Here is a 22859-nt window from a genome sequence, read left to right on the forward strand (position 1 = left end):
CCTCTTCATGATTTCTCTTTCCTGTCACCTACGTGAACATGTACTTTCTTCCCCTTTGCCTTCTGCCATGATTGTAAGTTTCCTGCGTCCTCCACAGAAACAGCAGCCTGTATAGCCCAGGGAACTGTGAGCTTATTAAACCTCTTTTCTTCATAAATTACCCAGTCTCAGGTAGTTCTTTATAGCAGTGCAAGAACAAATGAATACAGGTATTTTCAAAATAAACGTTAAAATATATCAGTATTGTATAGTTTAATAAGTGAATATATTATTTTTCAGCAGATAAGAGATACTTCTAAAACATTAAAGTGTCTTATAATAGATTCAATCTTTTCGTCAAGTGGTGCTAGATTAAATTATTATGAAATGAACCCTCAAATATGCAATTTACTTATTTGGATGCAGATAAGATTCAAAAGTAAAAGACATGTAACTTAATTTAAAATGCCAGTACAATAGATTGTCATCCATGAGTTTTCATAAAAGGATAATGAGGAGGCAACTCATTTTTATCAAAAGAAAGTAATTATATATTTGAGCCCTTTTCAAATCTTGGACAAAAATTTACTTATTGACATCTTGTACATAAAAGAGTGTTTAAATTTAATCTTATAACTTGATCCTTGTTTTTCTAAATTCTTAAGTGAAGGTACCCAGCCTTCATTCTCTTCCTTTGCCTTCCTATGAGGACACTGTTATCACATACTCCCAATTTTGTTTTTATAAATTCATCTTACTATGGAAAACAGTGCCTCCTTTTTCAACAGAATTGGAATCTCAGTGGAGATTTCCCTTACTGGATTCTTGTGTTTTCATCATTTGTTTACTAGGTACATCAGGGAAGGGATGTTCATGTCTGTGACTCTGCAATATGCTATTCATTAACATTCTCCTACTTGTTGGGAAGTCAGTACTTCTACGTAAGTACAATTTTTTTCTAGTAAACTATATCCATGGGTAACACATATCTCTTACAGTGTACATTTAACACCATGAAAGTGGTTTATCCTATCCTTGGACTGAGAACAATAGCATGCTATTCCTATGGTTATCTCTATCAAGGGTTCTGTCAACAGAAAATCAAACCTATGTCAAGTGCAGTTTAAAGCTTAGTGCTGTTTCATTAAGTAAAATACTACAAAGGAGAGAATGGCTTAAGGCAGTAAAAAAGGTTAGATTTGTCTTTTACTCTTTCTACAACCAACGTTATTAACTCAGCCATTTGAAGGCTACCAGATCAATCACAGTGATAATAATTCTGGGATTTTCTTCTGGCCTACAAATCTGTTGTGTTGTGCCATGAGAAACAGAAACACATGTGTTGTGCTTAGGAAGTATAGTTATTACTGATTAGGAATACTTATTTTTATATGATTTCACCCACTCATTTAATTTTGTCTACATAAATAATTTCCTTTGTGACAATAGGATAGTATAGTGGTTTGAGGCTCCCTAAAGCAGAATTTTAGATGGAGATTTATGTGTAGGTAATTTATAGACAGAGCGCTCTCTGGTGAAACTTGTGAAGACAAAGCAAGAGAAAAACCCAAGGAAATGCGTAGTTTTACCTAAAGTTAAAATCAGCCTGATTTCACAGGGAATTCAAGAGTATTAGTTACATCACAGAGTTGTCCTTCATTGAGATAAGATATTTTGCCACCTATTATCAATCGCTCATTGTCTGTGGATAGCTGAAGATAATAGGAGACATAAAACCATCTTGGCATTTCTCTCTTCCCAGGGCAATTCTCCAGAGAAAGATGCAGTGGGGGATGTTAGCAGCCAACCCTCTGAGAACCTGGGGCATGTGTAAACAGGTCTGTTAAAATAATTGGAGCACATTACCCATTTTTCCACTACACATGGAGTCCAGCATTTTATTTCATGTTTCTTTAATCTAGTGGAATCTTTATTTCTGGGACTGGCAGCAATCTGTGTAATGAAGGTCCAGAATTCAGGCACAAACACCATTACTGACACTGCTAAGCTGGCATCCACAGCGGGGATCAAACAAGAATACAATATAAGATTTTGGTCTTTGTGAAAACAACATGTGCTCATGTATATCAGTGCCCCAGCAGGAGATTTATTCTAGGGACCCAGAGCAGATGGTACAGTTGCCAATTGACCTTTATGGAACATTGTTCACTGCTTGACTTTACTAAAATAAAGAGAAAGAAAAAAAAAAAAAAAGACAGCTTTCCCAGGCTCAAGAATATATTTAATCTACCTACATATTTGTTCTGTATTCATATATGAACACCGAAATAACTTATATTTTACCTAAAATGAGACTTTATGACAATTAAATGTGGAGTAGACAATATCAGCGTTGCCAGATAAAATATAGGATTTCCCAGCTAAATTTAAATTTTAGATAAACAACAAATAATTTTTTAGTACAAGCTTTTCCATGCAATAAGTGGGACATACTTGTATTAAAAATGTATTCACTTTTATCTGAAATTCAGAATTACCTAGATGCCAGTAGTTTTATTTGTTAAAATCTAGCAATCCTAGACAATAGACCAGAGTACTTAAAACATTAAACTTACAGTGCAATGGTGCTTTACAATTTCAAACAAAGAAATATTTTAAAAAGTCATTTGTCCTATATTTCTATTATCAATATACAAATTAAAGATAAAGGTATATTTACAAAGAAATAAGAAACAAAGCATAAAAATATATTCAAGTGCTTGAACTGTTGCTCCCCTAAACTTCCTAGGAACATCAAATGTTAAACATAAACTCACTCTTACACATATGTACATGTGAACATACACACAATTTTTCATTCTCATTAAGTTTTAAAAGACTACTGTTTGGTGAAGTTACAGCATCAATTTATAAATGATATATAAAAAGAAAAATCTCAGTTCCCCTGCAGTGCCTGTTGAAAACACATCGCATTACCTTCACTGCTGAGCAGAGCGGTACTGAACTGCTAGCTGTAATATTGCTTGGAATTGGAGACATCCATCACATGAGGAACCCCACCAGTTGGAAGGAAAGGAGAGTTTCTTTATGTGTGATCTCCCTGTAGGAATGGAAGCAAGGAGTCAGTTTTTCTTGTCCACTCTTTCTTCTCCTCTTCATTTTTGTATTATTGTTCTGGAATTTATTCCACAGCAAATTATTCTCTTATCTACTCACACACACTATTAACAAGCTAAAGTGTTTGCATGAGTTTCTACTGTGCATCACCATTTTCTTTATTTTTAATAAAAAGTTTCTGAGAAAAAAGTAAGAAAACTAAGATAAAAATTATCTTTAACTATTTTAAATTAACAATACTAAAACTTCAAGCCAGTCAAATGCAGTCTGATCTCATTTTAAGAGAGAATTCTTTTGTTTTAAACAGATGTGTCTGGAAGAGCTCTACTCAATCATCCAGTTTGAGTTGTATTTCTCCAATAATTTGAATTAATCCATTATTTAAGAATTTTGAGACTAAGAGTAATAAAGTAGATATTATAAAGTTCAGTAAGCCACTCATAACCCTGGGATATCCTTACAATTTTTGCTTGTTTGTTGCTTCCTTGTTAGTTTTTTAGCTTTTGCTTTCTAGATTTCAAAGTTATACAAACAAGTTGAAGAAAAAGTAACAAACGTAATTCAAATGGTGGAAATAATAAGTTTTTTTTTTTTTTTTGAGACAGAGTCTCGCTCTGTCACCCAGGCTGGAGGGCAGTGGCGCGATCTCGGCTCACTGCAAGCTCCGCCTCCAGGGTTCATGCCATTCTCTTGCCTCAGCCTCCCGAGTAGCTGGGACTACAGGCGCCCACCACCACGCCCCAAAGTGGTGGGATTACAGGCGTGAGCCACCGCAGCCGGCCAGAAATACAATGTTATAGTAATAAAAATTATCTAAAATAGAAAATTAAAAAATATATATATTGTGCATCCTGTCTCCACAATGGGACAGTAAAACCAAAGCTCTAGTAGATAGTGGCATCATGGCATCACTGAAGCACAGTGAGAGTAGGGAGCCCTTAACAACTGTTGGAGTCATGGAGACATTTGTAATTGCCCCCACCCTAACCTGTCCCAGATGCATCACTTGGGAAAAGGCAGTCGTTAAATTAATGTTACAGACACAGATAATTCACAAAAGGCCAGATGGGTAGATTTAGGACTGTGAAAGCAGGGTATAGATAAGTCTTGATTTTAACATCAGTGACTCTCACCTCAAGGTATATCTGTTTTCCAGTGTCTTTCTTTCTTTTCTTTCTTTCTCTTTCTTTCTCTCTCTTTCTTTCTCTTTCTTTCTTTCTCTCTTTCTTCCTTCCTTCCTTCCTTCTTTCTTTCTTTCTCTTTCTTTCTTTCTTTCCTTCCCTCCCTCCCTCCCTCCTTTCTCTCTCTCTTTCTTTCTTTCTTTCTTTCTTTCTTTCTTTCTTTCTTTCTTTCTTTCTTTCTTTTCTTTTCTTTCTTTCTTTCTCTGTCCTCTTTCTCTCTCTTTCTCACATCAATAGGCATGTTCAGGCTAGGGACTGGGATACCTTACCCAAATAACATTGAGTAAAAGTAGCTGATGTTCTCAGTGGAATACCATGAGGAGCACAAATGTTATAAAATTTAAAAAGCATACAATACAAACATGAAAAAACAGGGAAAAACAGATTAAGTGGCATAGACAGAACAATAATTTCAGTAAGCATAATAAATACAATAAAGTGAAAAGACAGTGTATGATATTGGAAATGTAAGGTGGAATGAGTAGTTGTAAAGAAAATATGGTATAAATGAACTCAAACAAATTCACAAGAAAAAAACAACCCCATCAACAAGTGGGCAAAGGATATGAACAGACACTTCTCAAAAGAAGACATTTATGCAGCCAAAAGACACATGAAAAAATGCTCATCATCACTGGCCATCAGAGAAATGCAAATCAAAACCACAAGGGGATACCATCTTACACCAGTTAGAATGTGATCATTAAAAAGTCAGGAAACAACAGGTGTTGGAGAGGATGTGGAGAAATAGGAACACTTTTACACTGTTGGTGGGACTGTAAACTCGTTCAACCATTGTGGAAGTCAGTGTGGCAATTCCTCAGGGATCTAGAACTAGAAATACCATTTCACTCAGCCATCCCATTACTGGGTATATACCCAAAGGATTGTAAATCATGCTGCTATAAAGACACATGCACACGTATGTTTATTGTGGCACTATTCACAATAGCAAAGACTTAGAACCAACCCAAATGTCCAACAATGATAGACTGGATTAAGAAAATGTGGCACATATACACTGTGGAATACTATGCAGCATAAAAAAAAGATGAGTTCATGTCCTTTGCAGGGACATGGATGAAGCTGGAAACCATCATTCTCAGCAAACTATCACAAGGACAAAAAAGCAAACACTGCATGTTCTCACTCATAGGTGGGAATTGAACAATGAAAACACATGGACACAGGAAGGGGAACATCACACACCAGGGCCTGTTGTCAGGTGGGAGGAGGGGGGAGGGATAGCATTAGGAGATATACCCAATGTTAAATGACGAGTTACTGGGTGCAGCACACCAATATGGCACGTGTATACAAAGGTAACAATCCTGCACGTTGTGCACATGTACCCTAAAACTTAAAGTATAATAACAAAAAAAAAGAAAATAGAGTATATACTACCGACAATAGTTAAGTAGGAAAAACAGCAACCAAGTCACCAATATATGTTCAGTAGCAAAAGGTATTTTTATAGAGATGAAGTCACTAAGCTGGAAGTAATTCAAACCAGGCATTATCAGAAAGGTAAAGAAAGATGGTAAAATAAGGAAAAAACTTAGCAGATTTGGAATGTAGATGTCAAAATGCTTAAAGTACATATAACATGAGAAAAAGAAAGAGAATAAAATTGAATTGCAGAATAACTTGAAGGTATCAGAATGGTCTAAATATAAGTTAAAATATGAGATCTCCAAATAAAAGTAAACATAAAGTAACCAAATGGTACCAGAGAAAGAATAAGTAAATTTAAACACATCATAGATAAATTACATTGCATCATAATTAAAAAATGATATTCTATAGATTTTATAGATAATGTATATTTACAGAGCAACAAAAAGTATACTGGCATCAAATTTCTGAATAGCAATAGTTAAAGACTAAGAAGATGGCTTAATATTCCCAATGTATTGAATAAAAAGACACAGACCAAGATTTTTTACCCAATAAAATTGCCGCTCAAATGTGCTGGAAAAATAAAAAAATAATCTTAAGCATTCAAGTCTTCAGAATATGTACCACCTGAAGATCGTCTTTGAAAATACCCATACAAATATACCTGGGCCAAATACTTAATTCTTTTTTCTCAGCACCATGCTTGCTCTTTTATAGTCTCCAGTATATTGCTAGGGTTAGAGGTTAGCAAACTACATCTTCTAGACTTCCTTGCAGGTGTCTGGCTTATGGTTCACTCACACAGCTTGGTTATAAACTCATTAACAATCTTGAGTGTTTCAAAAGTTTCCCCAGCAGAGGCATCTAAGGAACTCAGTAATGTAATTTTCCTAGAGTAGCCACTGCTTCCTGCATTTACTTAGACACTTGCTCCATTTTTCTCTATCTGCACTTCCATTACATTTGTACTTAATTTCCAAATTTAAATTCATCTGTTTAAGTCACCATAATCAGTATCTGCTTTTCTGATTGGACACTGACTACAACAGTACTTCAGCAGATGTATGGAAAACAAAAAGGAATACTAAGTTCTTGTCTAAAAAAAGCAATAAAAATAATCTAAATCTTTAAATATTGAGAATAAATATTGTACAAAAATATAAAAATATTAGAGAAAGTACAGGGGAAGAACAGAAATCAATAAAAGCATTTCATTCTTATTATTGAAGGTGGCGTAAATGTAAGATAGAGATATTTAAGAAAAAGGAGGGAATAAATGCAAGTATAGGTAATATGATAGAAATAGCCACCAGAATAATAAAATATAATGTATAAAATGTAAATAAGCATAAAAATTTTGATCTATAAAGTAGAGAATGGGGAAAGAAGAAAACACTTTTTAAAGGTTGGTGAATGGAAGATACAATATTAGATAGGCAAAATGAGTTGATATAACAATTATTTTCATCCATTTAATTGAGTATACTCAAGTTTTGAAAACTCTTGTTGAACTATTTAAAATAAATCTAGATCTTACAAAAAGGAGTGTAGGGAAATAAGATAAGCAACTATAGAAGAAACAGTTTAGCCAGACAGAAAAAAGAAAGAAAAAGTCAATTATCCTCCCCCCAAAAAAACATTTATATACAAGAATTTCTTTAAAAGTTTAAAATAATGGGGTGGAAAAATATTTATTTGGCATGTATGAACCAAAGAAAGGAAATGTTATAGGTCAAACACACAAAGTATGCATGATACAGAGTGGTCGAATAATATAATCTAAAAGTTGACTGTATTTGTGACCAATATTGAGAGAGAGAACTTTAATAAATTATCTTTTGCATTTAAATGCAATGCTTCTGGATATGTAATTATTTAAATATGAGTACCTCTGCTGAGACAATTTTAGAGTATGATTAAAAATTTAAAAGAACAGGATACAGAAATACAGTTATTCTCATTTTGTGGAATGAATTAACATGGAAAAATGCCACATTCTCTCAAAGTAATTTAGAAATCCAATTCAATTTTGATTAAACATCTAATTAATTCTTAATTTAAAAATTTTACAAACAGATTTCAAAAAAAGGTTCACAATAGCTATGAAAATTGGGAATTAAAAAAAGGAACAGGGAATATTTACAAATGTTAAGATGTAAAAAAACTCAATAAAATCACACACAAAAATACGTAAACAAAAAAAAGCACAGGAAAACAGGTGATACTGAGAAAGGACTCGAAAGGTGGACAGTACAGTACAATTAATGGTTCAGCAACAGATATTTTCTGTATATAAGAACACAATGTGTGATCAGAGAAGCATTACAAATCAGAGAGGACATTATTGTTTTAAAACTGACATAAAATTTTTAAATTTTATGCCTAATACTTGGACTGTTATAAATGCATTTTTAAATAATATACAAACATATCCTCCAAGTTGATAGAAGGCCTAACTAGGAAAGACAAATTTAAAACATGATAGAAAAAAAATAGAAAATTATCTTTGTCACCTTATGGGGATTAGTTCTTTCAAAAAGAGATCTAAAAGAAACAACAACAAGGTAAAATTCTATGAATCTGAATTTGTTAAAAGTAATTTTATCTGCTTAGTGTAACATTACAGAATGAGTTTTCTTCAACTGCCTGGCTCAAGCAATGCTCCCACCTCAGCCTCCTGAGTAGCTGGCAATACAGACACCCAAAATCACACCGAGCTAGTTTTTAATTTGTTGTTGTTGTTGTTTTTGAGACAGGGTCTTGTCTCAAACTCCTGGACTCGAGCAATCCTCCTGCCTTGGCCTCCCCAAGTGCTGGGATTATAGGCACGGCCCATCATGTCTGGCCTATAGATGGAGTTAGCAAGTGTGTCCCATTCTAGAAAAGATATATGTAAAATCTAAAGGCAACTGGGCAATATAGGTACTTCTACATATTACCAAGAGTAGTTCAGAAATCCAATACCCAGAAAAAGATCTTTGATTTTATTTTTAGGTTTTTAAATTAATAAATGTATCTATATAAATCTGTACACACACACATATATAGATAGATACACACAAATGTTAACTTAGCTGCTCAACTTCATTAGCCTTCACAGAAGTGTAACTTTTAAAGTGTAACTTTAAACAGCCATAAGATCTAGTAAATATGCTTTAGAATGCCTAGATGTAAAAGTAAGATAATATCAATGTCTGTGGGGACATGGACACCATCATGCCATACTTAAGCTCATCCAATCTGAAGACCAATCTGACCATACTTAGTGAACTTTAAAATCCTTTTTTCCCTATGAGATATCACTTCTTCTAATCAGTATGTACCTCAGCAAAGCTCTCACATGAACACCAAATGTATACACTCATCTTTATTATAGTCTTATCTGTGGTAGCAGTGAGGTAGGGGCAACCCAGATATCCATCATCAAGGACTGGATAGGAGCAATATGTTGGGTGCTTATGGTGTGTGTAAAATACACACAAGTCCTGAAGTAAGCTACTGGCAGCATGAATAGATTTTGAAAACTGTGTAGAGTAAAATAGCTAAAAAATTTAATGCAAATTTTATCATTAATGTTAGAAATAATTGAATAATTAAATGCAATTTCTAACATTAATATGTATTAAAACACAGATATATATATATATTCCACAGTATTAATATTTTCAAGGATATTTAACAATGCCTGAGAAACATATTAGAGTGGCCAACTATGGGAAATTTCCCTAATGGGAGAGGTGATGGGGAGGAAGCAAAAAGTAAAAAAATAAAAATAAAAATAAATACGATGTCTTTGACAGACAGATTTTGAAAAGTATTTTTGAAATAAATTGCTTGATGAACTTAACACTGTATTAGTAATTAGCACATGATAGTTTCATTAAAATGTGCAGAAAATCTTTATATTAAGATTTAAAATGATTAATAATGAATGTATTTTTACTCAACAGCATTACTTATTGTTGAACATAAAATCTAAATCAACCAATAAAAATTGAAGAAAGTAAATTAAATTCCACTTACCAGTCTTCTGTATCTATTTAGGAAGAAACTCAGTCTCATATGTTTTAATTAATATGCACAGTACTTTGAGTGTAAGGATTTCAAATAAGCACAGAAAAATCCTAATAAAAGCATTTGCTTAAAAAGAAGCAATTCAATTTTTAACCTATCAATGTTAACTTTAGATTAAAGTATATCATGTGGTTTTATAAATAGGTTTTCTAATGGAAGTCTTACGTAATTAAATGTAAAACTCCTATTTATCAATCTAATGATCTGTTTGAACAGATACATTATTTAAAATCCCACTCTACATGCATAAAAAGGACCTAAAATGAGTACCGCATATTTAAAGAAAAACTTATTTTCTGTAGAGATAGATTTTTACTTTTATAATTTAATGGAAACAATATTAGAGTGGAAAACAAATTGCTTGGCAAGTGACAAATCTGACCTAACTACCTATGTGTCCTTAGGAAAATTTTCTGAGTTTCAGATTCCTCATCTTAACACTGAACACGTCTCCTAGCTTCCTAGCTTTTTCAGTGGCTGGATAAGAATCTAAATCTTTGTATTGAAATCTTTCTAATTTTAATACAAGAATAACTTCCAAAAAAGGCTAAATGTGCTTTAGTTTATTAATCTCTTAAAAAATAACATTTTTAAATTTGAAAATAAAATTAAAATGTTTCCATTTAGTCAGCTATGTTTTAACATATATTATTATACATAATATGCTTTTATTCATGTATTTGTTTACTGATCATGCAAGCATGCATATATCACTACTGACAATATTTGGTCTGTTCTGATTTCATTGATAACTACTCCTCTATACACATTTATATATTTAATATATACATGTCAAGCGAGGCCCTAACATTGACTCAACACCACTTATATCCTCAGCTTTATCTAAACTAGATAAGGACTGAATTTTTTTTTTTTACCAAATCTTTGCCTTGATAACACCTCCATTTCTCTGTGAAATATAAATGTCATCATATAGAGATGAAATTCTTTCTTGTTCCTGTATTCTGACATTAGTGTCCCAATCATTATGCTCCCTAAGTCTTACCTCTGACTTCACTTTTGTTATTAAATTTATATTATCAATTTACATGTCAATCTTCTCCATTTAATTGGTTAATTCATATTTTAAAAATTAACAGGGCAAATACAGTCAGTGCATGCAAAAAGCTCTGTGTCATAAAGTCCAAGCTAATTTAATTAATATCCCATCTTGAAGGTTGATTTTCCAATATAGCATGCAACTATACAAAGGAGCATTATCGAATAAAGTTGACTAAACTCATAAAGTAAGTATTCTTAATTATGCCACCTTTTAGAAATGATTTGTGTATCTTTTATGATTTTACAAAGTACTTAGAAAAGCACTGTGGAAGAAATATAAAATGATGTTAAAGTGCTTTAGTCACTACAATGTATTGTGAAAGTACACTCATTTGTCTTGGACATTTTCAATAAAATTGTATTTTCTTTGGTATCATAAAAATGTATCATAAAAACATAAGTTTTCTGGTAATGCTGAGCCATCTGTTTTGTTCGGATCTTATCATTGTTTTGCTCTGTACAACAATAATTAAGTATGTTGGCAGTAAGAGAAATAACAGTTGGATTTCTTTAGAAGATTAACAGTATGAACAGTACCGCTAAAAAAGAAATTTTCTCACAGTTTCCAAAAATATCCCACCTTTACAACTTCATAGCAGAGGAACCTGGTGAGCCGCCCACTCTCTCCTACCTACCACCAAATGGCTACAATATCTTCAGTGCAGGCAGCACTTTCCAGAGGGTTGTTTTTTTTCTTCTGGAAGAAGAATGTTTATTACTGTTACAATGCCTCTACCTTGCAACTGTCATTTTCCTCTCCTTTTCTCTAATTTCTATCTTCGCATTTAGTATCAGTCTCCCTTTTCTTCTAATTCCTTTTAATACTGGCATCTGTTTTTAGGTATGTCAAATTTGACATATACCTTGCTTTGGAATCTCAAAGGACACATTCCTGTTCTTAGAAATTTGCTTCATTGCTTACAAAGAGGATGAATTATTTGCTGTCCATCTTAAACATTTAGATGATTATCCTTCTTTTGATTACAGAAACAGTAATAGTATATAGGAAATTATACTTACAAGCCCTAGGGATTGGGATTCTCCAATAATATAATATTGTATAAGAATTTTAATTTAATTATAAGTTGTTGAGATCGACACATTTTTAAATTTTTTCGTTCATTACATCAGTGCCATTTTCAATTTTATCTCTTTAGGTCAAAAGTTGAGATGTATATACATTTGTAAATTTATTCAGTTTTAATCCAGAGTTAGGTTATATTAAAGACATCCCGGGCCGGGCGCGATGGCTCACGCCTGTAATCCCAGCACTTTGGGAGGCCCTACTGCCTGATATGGGGCATGAAGAGCACTTCCCTGGTAGGTGCTTGCTGTGCTATGATCCTCCTTAGCAGTGTTTCTTGGTCACCCTGGTTTCTCTGAATGCAGTTTGCATTTTTCAGACCCAAGAGAATTAACGGCCAATTGTTTTGGCAAGATCCCGTTTGCCAATGCCATCCGGTTACCCCCACTATCCTTCAGGGACGCAGTAGAAAAACATCAATAGTTTGTCTATGCACATTTTTTCTTTCTTTCTTTCTTTTCTTTTTTTTTTTTTCTCCCAAGGCCTGTTGTGTCACACTTGCCTGTTGCCAGAGAGGCTCCCATTTGCTCCAAGGGATAAATTAGATGATCTGGGCTGCTTTTGTTGCTGGGTTGGTGATTATAGACAATGCGGAGCCAGAGTCTTCTCTTTTTGTTGCTTGGAGTGACAGAAGACACCCTGCTGAGTTGTTCCTCCAGCTCTAGGGTGACAAAACTGTGCAACTTCCTCACACTACTCTGAAGTTGTTCTTTGGTTGCCTGTTGCATTATTTCTAAGGTTTTAGTTGTACTTAGCCAAGAGAAGCAGAGAGAAAGTAGTATATTTTATTTTAGCTGAACCAGAGTCCATATGGAATTTTTTCTATCCTAATAAGTTCCTATAGGCTTTAATAGGGCATTTTGGACACTTATTTTTAATATAAATATATTTAGTTAAGTGTATTTGATTAAGATACAAAAATAAAATATAGAAATAACATATACATATGTAACCATATAAATAGTGTGGTAGACAAAGATAAAGATACAGTCTTACAGTATGTGAGCTCAGGAAAATTTTGTTCTCAAAGCCACAAAGAAAATGTTCAGAGAAGCTCCTTCTTTTACATATTTGGAAATGCCCATGCACCAGAAAATCATACTCTGTCTGTTCCATTGTATTACATTAGAAGTTCCACACTGTGAGTAATGACAACCTCAAAACATGTTATCTTCTCTCATCCCACTTACCTCAACAACTGGAGCATGACATTTTTTAATAGCAAGAATATATTTTAATTTAGTTTAAATATCAGCACTGCATCTTTATTCTAGTAGCCTTCTGCTTGCATGAACCCATACAAAATAACTCATATTACCTATTAAATATATTTATATTGTGCATTTTTTCCTTATAAGATTGGTGAAACATCACATACAGTGACTGTGAATTATCTTAAGCATTTTTTTCTTTTAACGGATTTAAGGAATATAAGGATACTTCCAGTTTAAGGTAGAACACCGAAACACAGATTTAGTTGCTGTATCTCTGAGATCCCTCTAAATCAGGGGTTCATAACTAGAGTACATGAACTTGAATGGATACAATCTTGTATTTTATATATCTATTTACAGTAACTTTTGAGTGAAAATTATCTTTCCTTCAAGATGTGGAAGCAAAGAACTCCAGTAATGTTAGCAATATTTATAGCTTCTATTATCATTAAAAATCATAGGCAGTTTCATGTCATAATTTAGACAAGTAGGAATGCAGATAAGTAGGAATTTTGATTATATTGATCAATACTTTGAAATTATGATAGATATTAGGTATGAACTTAATATTTTTACTTAAGGCATGAGTGGAGATATATTTATTGTTATATCAAAAATAGTTTTAAAATATGTTTATAGCTTCTTTTCAATGCAACTGCTTTCTGTTGCATTTCTATATAATTTATTTCATGAATTAAGAACATTATTTTGAAAAGCCCATAGACTTTACTACCTTGCCATAAAGAGTCATGCGGCAAATGCATGTGGAATATGTACTCCAAAATGATACTTAAAATATTTTTTCAACAGTAAGCCAGGCTTGGTGACTCACTCCTATAATCACAGCACTTTGAGAGGCTGAGGCGGGCAGATCACTTGAGGTCAGAAGTTCAAGACCAGCCTGGCCAACATGGTGAAACCCCATCTCTACCAAAAATACAAATATTAGCCGGGCATGGTGGTGCATGCCTGTAGTGCCAGCTACTCGGGAGGCTGAGGCAGGATAATTGCTTGAACCTGGGAGGCAAAGGTTATAGTGAGCCAAGATCATGCCTGGGTGCACTCCGGCCTGGGTGACAGAGCAAGACCCTGTCTCAAAAACAAAAATAATAATAATAATAATAAAATATTTTTTCAACATAAATGTAAAATCAACAAAAGTGGAAGAAAAAAAGATCGAGAATACAACATTGGTAGCTGGAAAGCTGGTGGACAAGTGGTAACTTAGAAGAGGCAAGATAACTGAATACTAAACCAGCACAGTGAAATACCAAGAAAGAACTCAATTTAATGAGTTTTCTCAAAGACTCAGGAACTTGCAATGTTAGCTGCCTCTGAAAGTGGGGTAGTGAATGTGAAACTAAAACAAGGCACTTGTTAAACAATCTAAGAAAAGATTGAGCAACCCTATCTTTTCTGCCACTCTGCGGAACTAGTGACTGTCCATAGCAAACCTGGCAGAAGCCTACAGCTGTATTTTCTGAAAAATGCAAAAGAAAGGGATACTGGAATAATGCAATAAAGGCCTAAATTTAAGGCAGGCAGGAGTGAGACATTATCATACAGTAAATGAGAGAAGTAGATGAAAGTTTATATCCAGCAGTCTTCACACTGCTCCAACAGCAGGGATTCTGGATTTGAATTCACAAACAAACCCATAGGATTAAATAAGCATTGCCAAAACACTTACTTAGTGTTGAAAAAGTATACAATATAGGTAGCAACACAGCATGCTCTGTAACAGCATGGTACAATCCTTATGCCTCCCTGACATGTCTTCCGAATGTCTCCATCACACTGCACTAAAACGCACAGGAGAGAAGGCAGAGTGTGCCTTCCTTTGGATTGAAGCCATCAGCCTTAAGAGTTCCTTCAGGTTTTAGAGCTTGCTACTCGTATGCTCCCTGAAAGATACATAACAAGCTCCCATTCCTAGGTGGAGCTGCATATCTTATCCATCAATTATAGACTCTTTATTACTTACATGTTCCTTAATAAATACTATCTTTAAGCAGGCAAAACTCCTTAAATTGGTACATAACTTTAACACAATCCTCATTTATCTTGGATTTAGAATAAAGTACTTAGTCCTTGAATTAATATTGCATTGGGGTTCAACTAAGGGCTAAATTCTCAGGAATTCCTAATGTTAGGGGAAGACTAGACCAGCTACCAAAAGTTTCATTCCATATACTAAGTATTGAAACCTCTAGCCTTCATCTAAGGGACTTTTGGAAGACAGATCTACACTTTTCATGCAAAGGCTGGAAGAGTCTTCTGGAGATATCTTAAGAACACAGGGAAAAAGACTTAAAAGTACCAGCATTCTGGATTTCAAAGCATCACAGCTATATCAACCTCTAGAGAAGACAAGCTCTATTTATATGTACAAGGCTTCCAATTAACTTTTGAGTGATCAAATATAAGAAAAAGTAGAGATTTAATAGACATTTCAGATAAAGCTTCTCATGTGAAAGCTGGAAGCCAAATCGCATAGATAAAAATAAAAGCATACAAAATTTTAAAAGTTCATAAAATATATTAATATTTGCACTGAGTAAACAAAGATAGTGAGTGAAAAACAACAATAGGATGCAATAACAATAAAAGACTGTCTTGAAAATGTGGTGTTCTTGAAAATGAAGAATATGATAGATGTGCGTTTGGGTCCTTAATCCTATTTCACTCTAAGTGAAGTATTTTACAGTGTTACGCTATTTTACTCGGTTTGACCATTTTACTAATAGATAACTTTCTGTGATTTATAAGCATGACTGAGTAATTTTAGAACATTATTTCTTATATTGTGGTGAAGACTGCATATTTGTGATTTCCATACCTTTGTTTCTGCTCTCTAATCTAGCTCTTCAGAACAACAAAATAATAACAACAAAAGTCTTCAGGAGAGATCTTCAAATGCTCCATTACCCTAAATGGTCTCTTCCAAAATATACATCTGTAGTTCCATCAACTAATGTTATTTTAAGAGAACTCTTAAGCTAGTTTTTGCTTTGTTTATATATACATTTGTTTTTTTCATTTTTTTCATAATCTGATTTGTTTAGTACAGAGCACCATTGACAAAGATAGTTTTACCTTGAGGTGAACAAACTTTTTCAGTACAGGATTATATTGTAAACATTTTAGTTTTTTGCCAGTCATATGCAGTTTCTTAATATATTCTTTGTTTGTATTCTGTATAATCTTTTAAAATGTTTTATATGGCTTAAAGGCTGTACAAAAACAGGCTGCAAACCAGATTTGGCCCTCCAGCCTTTAGCTTGCCAACCCCTGGTCTCTACCAAAGGAGGCTTTCTTGATTGAGAAAGTTAATCAAAGTAATATAATTTTTAAATTATCTGTGCATTTTGAATGGGGACATTACAATGTTTGAATCACATTGACTTTACAGATAACCAAAATTTTAATATGTTTTTCAGTTTAACTGCTGTGTACGTTTTGACCTGTCTTTAACCTACTGACCTGTCAAAATGTGGATAGCTAAAATTCTTCATTTAATTTGCACTTTGTATTTTTTAGTTGAGACCAGGTATTGGCAAACTTTGTTATTATTATTATTACTATTATTATTTTTAAACAGACAGATGGTAAATGGTTTATTCCTGTCGGCATAAAGATTTCTGTTACAGACATTAAATACTATCTTCACAGTCAAAACCAGCCATGGATGGTATATAAATGAATAAATGTGACTATGTTGCAATAAAACTTTATTTATTTAAAAAATGGCTTTTCACTGTTTTTATAGTTTTAAAAGACAATTCTGTTTGGTGATTTTGTCATTAAGGAATTAAGTATTTCCCCTTGGACTGAGTAACCTGAAAAGCAAATAAAGATATTTTCTGTCAAGATGAAAATGGTAGCAGAGGCAGAATGTACTTCGTAAAATTTGATGAAATTTAAAAAAAAAATCACTCTTAAACCTGAATTCAAATAGACATGTAAAACTAAATTATTGCCATGAGATTTTTCAAATTATATCTGAGATTTTGAAGCCTCTAGGGTGTTAGGAGATGAAACCAAGGAACACTAAATGGGGAGAACTTCATTCTCTCCAACCGGAAGAGCTCTGATTTCTGCCTCTCTCAAATATTTTACCTTATTTGGAAAAATTAAAGACTTCCTGCAAAATTATGTGTTTAAACCATTTCTCTGGCCATATTACTCTAAAATGGTTTCAGATGTGTCATCATGTAAACTACCTTGATGAAACCAATATTCTGTATAAGTATTACAGCTCCTTGATAGACCTTAAAAATATATAATTATATATATATATATTCCAACAAATAGCAATTAAGTTGTAGTAAAGTTTTTTAGCTTGCATTTTAAAATAATACATTCTATTATACTATTTATAATATACCATAATATCTCTACTCACTTTATTCCCATTTGACTCCATTTAAGTGACTACCTTAGCTAATTGTAATAATAAATCCAGGTTATTACTTAGAGTAGAATAGAATTCTGGCACCTCTTCTCTCTTGGTTTCTCTATTGTCCCTGTCTTCTAGCTGGTAGTAACATGAAGTTTCATTAGTTGAAGAAGTTAATTAACCCAGCACAAGTCCTTATCAATATTATCTCTTGATAATAATTATTTTGCCTGTAAATTATTATCTAATAAGGGAGGAGAATTTTTAAAAAATCAAATATGCTTTGTTTTATAATTAGATAATTATTAAAATTAATTATATATATTGGATCAACTTTAGTACATTTTATTAATATCTTATATTATCTAAAAACTCCAGAATTACACTTAGATAGTAACCAATATTCAATTGTGGCTGCTTAAATTTAATTATTTAAAATTAAATCAAATTAAGAGTTGATTTTTGTTGTGGTTGCACTAGCCACATTTCAAGTGTCCAACTATTTTGAGACTATTAAGATGTAGAAAATTTTTATTATTACAAAAAGTTCTGTTGGAGAGTGGGGATCTAATATTTAGAGTGAAATAACCACACATTAACCACTATATGTTGTTTTAAAATTATGTTGGACTGGGCTTTGGAAAATAAAAATTTCAATCTCAATGTAATTTATTAGAGTACATCATGTTTTATTCAATTTCTCCCAGTATATCCTCACTTCATTTACAAAAATGAAAACTGATTGTTAGATGATCTTTAGTGACACTTTGAGCTATAATACATATTATTCTAGAGAACAAGTGAGTTTTCTAGAAAAAAATAATATAATTAAAATAAACATTAATTTTAAGTGATACACATATGTGTGTTGCTTGGATATGTTTGAATGTTTGAATACATTTTCTGTATTTAGAAACACATTTATCTCTTATGAAGTGCAAGACAGTGAGAAAAATAATTTAAACAATAGTTCTCAAACTCCACATATATGAAAATCACCTGAATGGCTTGTTAACATACACATTGCAGGGCCTCACCCCAGAGTTTTTGATACTGGACTATTGAGCTAGATCCCCCAATATGCTTTTCTAAGAGATTCTCACAATGACACTTTGAGAACAACTGGTATAAAAATAAGTTAGGCTCTTGCAAAAGAAAGACACAAACATAAAACCAAAATCATTAACTTAAAAAAATCTAAATAACACTGATCATATAATGTAAAAGTTATAGTTATATTTATACTTATGCATGTAAAGGACATAATGCTAAGTCATGAAGGAAGTATAAAATATACAATAGGAATTCAGACAATGGAAGATCATTTCTAAGTAAAGAAATAAGGAAAATCATATTTCATGGTGTAGGCATTGTTTGATCAAGAATTTGATAGAGTAACAATGTTTCACCTAATAAGGATGGAGGTAATGGCAGTATTCAAAAAACAAAAGTGACCAAAATTTGGGAATATGAGTACAGGGTATACAGAAAGGATTTTCTAGAAATTTGAAGACAGATGCTTGAGGCAATAACTGAAAAAATAAGAATAGCTTTTTCCCCAGTCTTCCAAGACCAGGCAAAATTTTCACACAAAGATAAAGGGTATTGAAGCAAAAATTGCTTCAAACTTAAATGGGCAAAGAAGACTTTATTCAGGCTATAGCAGTAGAGAAGACAGATTGGACTTAATACTGTTGAAATGAAGTTTTGGGGGAGTGGGAGGTAAAGCACTAGGGTGAACTTGTGGGAAAGTACTAGAGAATTTAGAGAGGTTAATCAATGGGATAGGTGAAGCACACTGAGTTATTGCTCATTTTGAAAATGGTTTTTTCTGTGATTTGGCCATCTGTGTTTACTAAGCAGTGTCCACTGGGACTGGGAGATAAGGATGCTGATATGGTTTGGCTGTGTCCCTACCCAAATCTTATCTTGAAATGTAGCTCCCACAATTCCAATGTGTTGTGGAAGGGACCCGGTGGGAAGTAATTGAATCATGGAGGTAGGTCTTCCCATGCTGTTCTTATGATAGTGAATAAGTCTCATGAGATCTGATGGTTTTATAAAGGGGAGTTTCCCTGAGCAAGCTCTCATCTTGTCTGCTGCCATGTGAGACACACATTTCAACTTGACTAAGGCATCCCCAGCCACATGAAACAGTGAGTCCATTAAACCTCTTTCTTTTGTAAATTTCTCAGTCTTTATCAGCAACTTGAAAAAAGACTAATACAGATGTTTTTCCTTAGATGTTCACATTTCAAAGAAATGGTTTCCACGTACTTGAAAAAAGCATTTTCTGGATTATCAAAGCAGCAAGAGGCTGAAAGAGAACTTGCATGCATTTGAAAAAGGCAGATAAAGAATTTAAGCTTGCAAGTTTACTAAAGTAAATCTTCTAATGAAAAGATGGATGGACTCCACAGTTAGGAAAAGGTCAGTATAAAGAAGCAGGCCAGCTAAGGGAAAACATTAAGGCCATCTTGGTCAGTGAAAAACCAACATTTTGCAATCATCTAAATCTTCTCGAGAGTATGGGCTGGAGAAGACTGGATTGAAATTGTCTTTAATTTCAATCCAATTTCAAAGTCTTAGTAGTTTCTTTGTAAAAAGTCACACAAAGAGACATCATATGAAATCAAACAGAAATGAATAAACTGTACTAAAATGTGAGGCAAAGAGTCACTGGGCATCATCTTATCTAATTTTTCATTCTTCAAATGGTAAAACTAAGTTTTTAAGGTTAAGTTTTTTACTCAAAGTCACAATTATAGTAATAGCCAAGTAAGAATCAGAATATAAGTTGTTTACAGTTACCTAGAAGAGGCAAAGGAGCCAACAAAGGTGAGTTTGTATTTGCAGTTACCCAATCATTATTTTTATGTGAGAGAGGAAAAAGTGAGAGAGAAAATGAAGAAAACAAGTAATCCCTTGCATCCAGTGATTCAAATAAGAGTAGAGAAAAAGTGAGAGAGAATTAGATCTCAGTAAACATATTTCAGAGCATTTCAGTACAAAATTCATAGCACAGTCCACTCTTTATCATCAACTCACATACTGAGTCAAAGGCTTACATTTTATTGTTTTCACTTGACCCTCAGAGCAAAACATAGCAGGATCTCCCAATTCTTCTCCTGGATATCAAATTCTGAGGCTATTAATTTTCTGATTAGATATTTTGTTTTTAATTGGCAGAACACAATATTCTTAGTGTTACTCCTGTGGGTTTTCTTTCAAATCTACATGGAAATCATAAGTCATAAAACTGTGTTTTAACCAGTGGTGTTAATTGATAAGTACTGTGAATAATCAAGTCTTAGACTATAGGAATCAGTAGCAAAGACTAAAAAATAACTGAGAAAGACTGCTCTTTATACATGCTCCAGATGATTCCTCCTGCCTATCAGGGTTCTTTCTTGTTTGGACTGAAAGTTGGTCAGTTTGTTTTAATCCACGTCCCTAAAAGTAAGACACAAAAAAAGCTGGCAAAACATCATCTGATCAAAGGCAATGTTGGGCTTAGTGTCAACAGCACGCTGATGGACTGGAGCTTCCAATCATTTCTCTGCTTACTGAAAAACAAAAATGAAACTGACTGACCTTTTCTTAGTCTTTAAAGCCTTATGAAGGCTTTTAATAATAGGACATGTTCAAAAGAGATGTCTTGCACAACAGGTGAGTGCCTTAAACACTGGGATACAGGCTTTTATGACAACAAAATTCTTTATTTTTATTTTAGTTTAAGATACAGGGATTTTTCACCTTTGAATACAATATAGCATGTGTGTTTGTGTGTGTAGTACTAGCTAAAGATGGTTTAAAGAATGTTATCATATCAACTGGGACACTTTAATCTGTAGCACTGAGACTTTTTAATCTGGAGCGCAAATTAATATGCTTCAGCTTATCTATCATAATACATAATGCCTGAAAAAAAATTGACAATGAAACATAGGTTTTAAATTTAGGAAATTCAGGAAAATCTCTTTGCTGAGCAAAAACAATTACTTAAAAACTCAGCATATCTCCAGCTTCTTAATGCAACCTAATAATTATTAATAATATTCTGAAATACATGCCAGTAAAAGATTTTAACTTTTGGAAATGTTTGAAATACATTTCTCCCAGACACATAGTTTGAATGAATTAGCCTTCCTCAGTCTCCCAACACCACTGCCTCTTCTAAGAGTGGTATGTCTATCTGTACATCTATCTGTGCAAAAATACATATATACATACACATGTACATACAGATGGAGAGTGAGAACATGTTGTGAGAGAGAATTGTCTGAAAAAATATTACATTTATTGTTCTCTATTTGAGAATGGAATATGAAGGTATCAAAAGATTTGCCTCATTAGTAATGATCATATACATGGTTAACTCAATATAAAATATGAACTGTTTTCTATCAATTCTTAGTTTAATTGAAGAGTTTCAAATAAAATCTCTTTTGTTATACCTATATCTACTTGCAAAGTTCCCATAGAAATCAAAAGCAGATTATAATACTTCAGGAGCTGGTTAAATTTCTATTATTCAGGCTCGTTATAAACATTGTCATCAGCATGAAGATAGGCTGTTTCCTTTTCTTTTTTTGTTACATTTTCTAGGCTTCAAAAAAATGTCATTTCCATGAAAATTACCCTCCTGCAACATTCATTAAACCCTTTTTACTTGGAACCGAGCTGTTTCTCAATCCTCTCAGTTATCTGTGAGAAATCTTGGAAGGGTCAAAACGGCAGAACAATGTTATTCTGTTTTAATATAAAATATGAAAAGGCAAGATATTGTTCAAAGTTGTATTTTTGTGTTGAGAATGTTACAGAGGCACACTACTGAAATAGAATATATTTCAATGTGTTAAATAGAATAATTAATGTGACCATTGGTACAAATTAATTTGTATTACAAATTCCATATAACAATTTTATTGATCTCCTCTGCAGCTGTACTTCCAACATAGAACCTATTTACATCTCATCAGCAAACACTCTAGCAAGTAATCATTGTCCCGTTCATTGTAATCTCTGCCTTTCTAATGCCAGAAAAAAATTGTGTGGATTACACACAATTACAACAATGAAAATAAAACCATAACACTTTACACAGAAAATACTCAAGTAATATTTTACCACTATATAATTTTCTTATCTAGATAAACTTTTCCCAATCATTTTTTACCTGTAAACACTTTTTACAAAAATGTATAATTTCATAAGTTGCCTGGGTATATTTAATCATTTTTATATTAATAAAACAAAAAACCTTTAAAAACATAAAAAGAACATTAGCAGCATATTATTACATATGTTGTTATAAAATTTATTTGAATATTATACTTGGCTATATTCATTACACATGAAGTCCCAGTTTGTTTTAACCCATTTGCAAG

General features: G+C 33.0%; 1 long non-coding RNA gene across 1 annotated transcript in view; it reads right to left on the minus strand.

Moving 5' to 3' along the window:
- Window positions 1–351: 351 nt before the first annotated feature.
- Window positions 352–22859, minus strand: part of LOC129526140 (uncharacterized) — a 30973-nt gene continuing 8465 nt past the window's right edge. Inside the window, exons 2-3 of the long non-coding RNA XR_010130585.1 lie at window positions 2917–3040; window positions 352–1798 (exon numbers count right to left, since the gene is read on the minus strand). This is a non-coding gene — a long non-coding RNA (uncharacterized lncRNA). The remainder of the gene's footprint in view (window positions 1799–2916; window positions 3041–22859) is intronic.

The sequence above is a fragment of the Gorilla gorilla genome, chromosome 14 (assembly GCF_029281585.2).
Source record: "Gorilla gorilla gorilla isolate KB3781 chromosome 14, NHGRI_mGorGor1-v2.1_pri, whole genome shotgun sequence".
Lineage (NCBI taxonomy): Eukaryota > Metazoa > Chordata > Mammalia > Primates > Hominidae > Gorilla > Gorilla gorilla.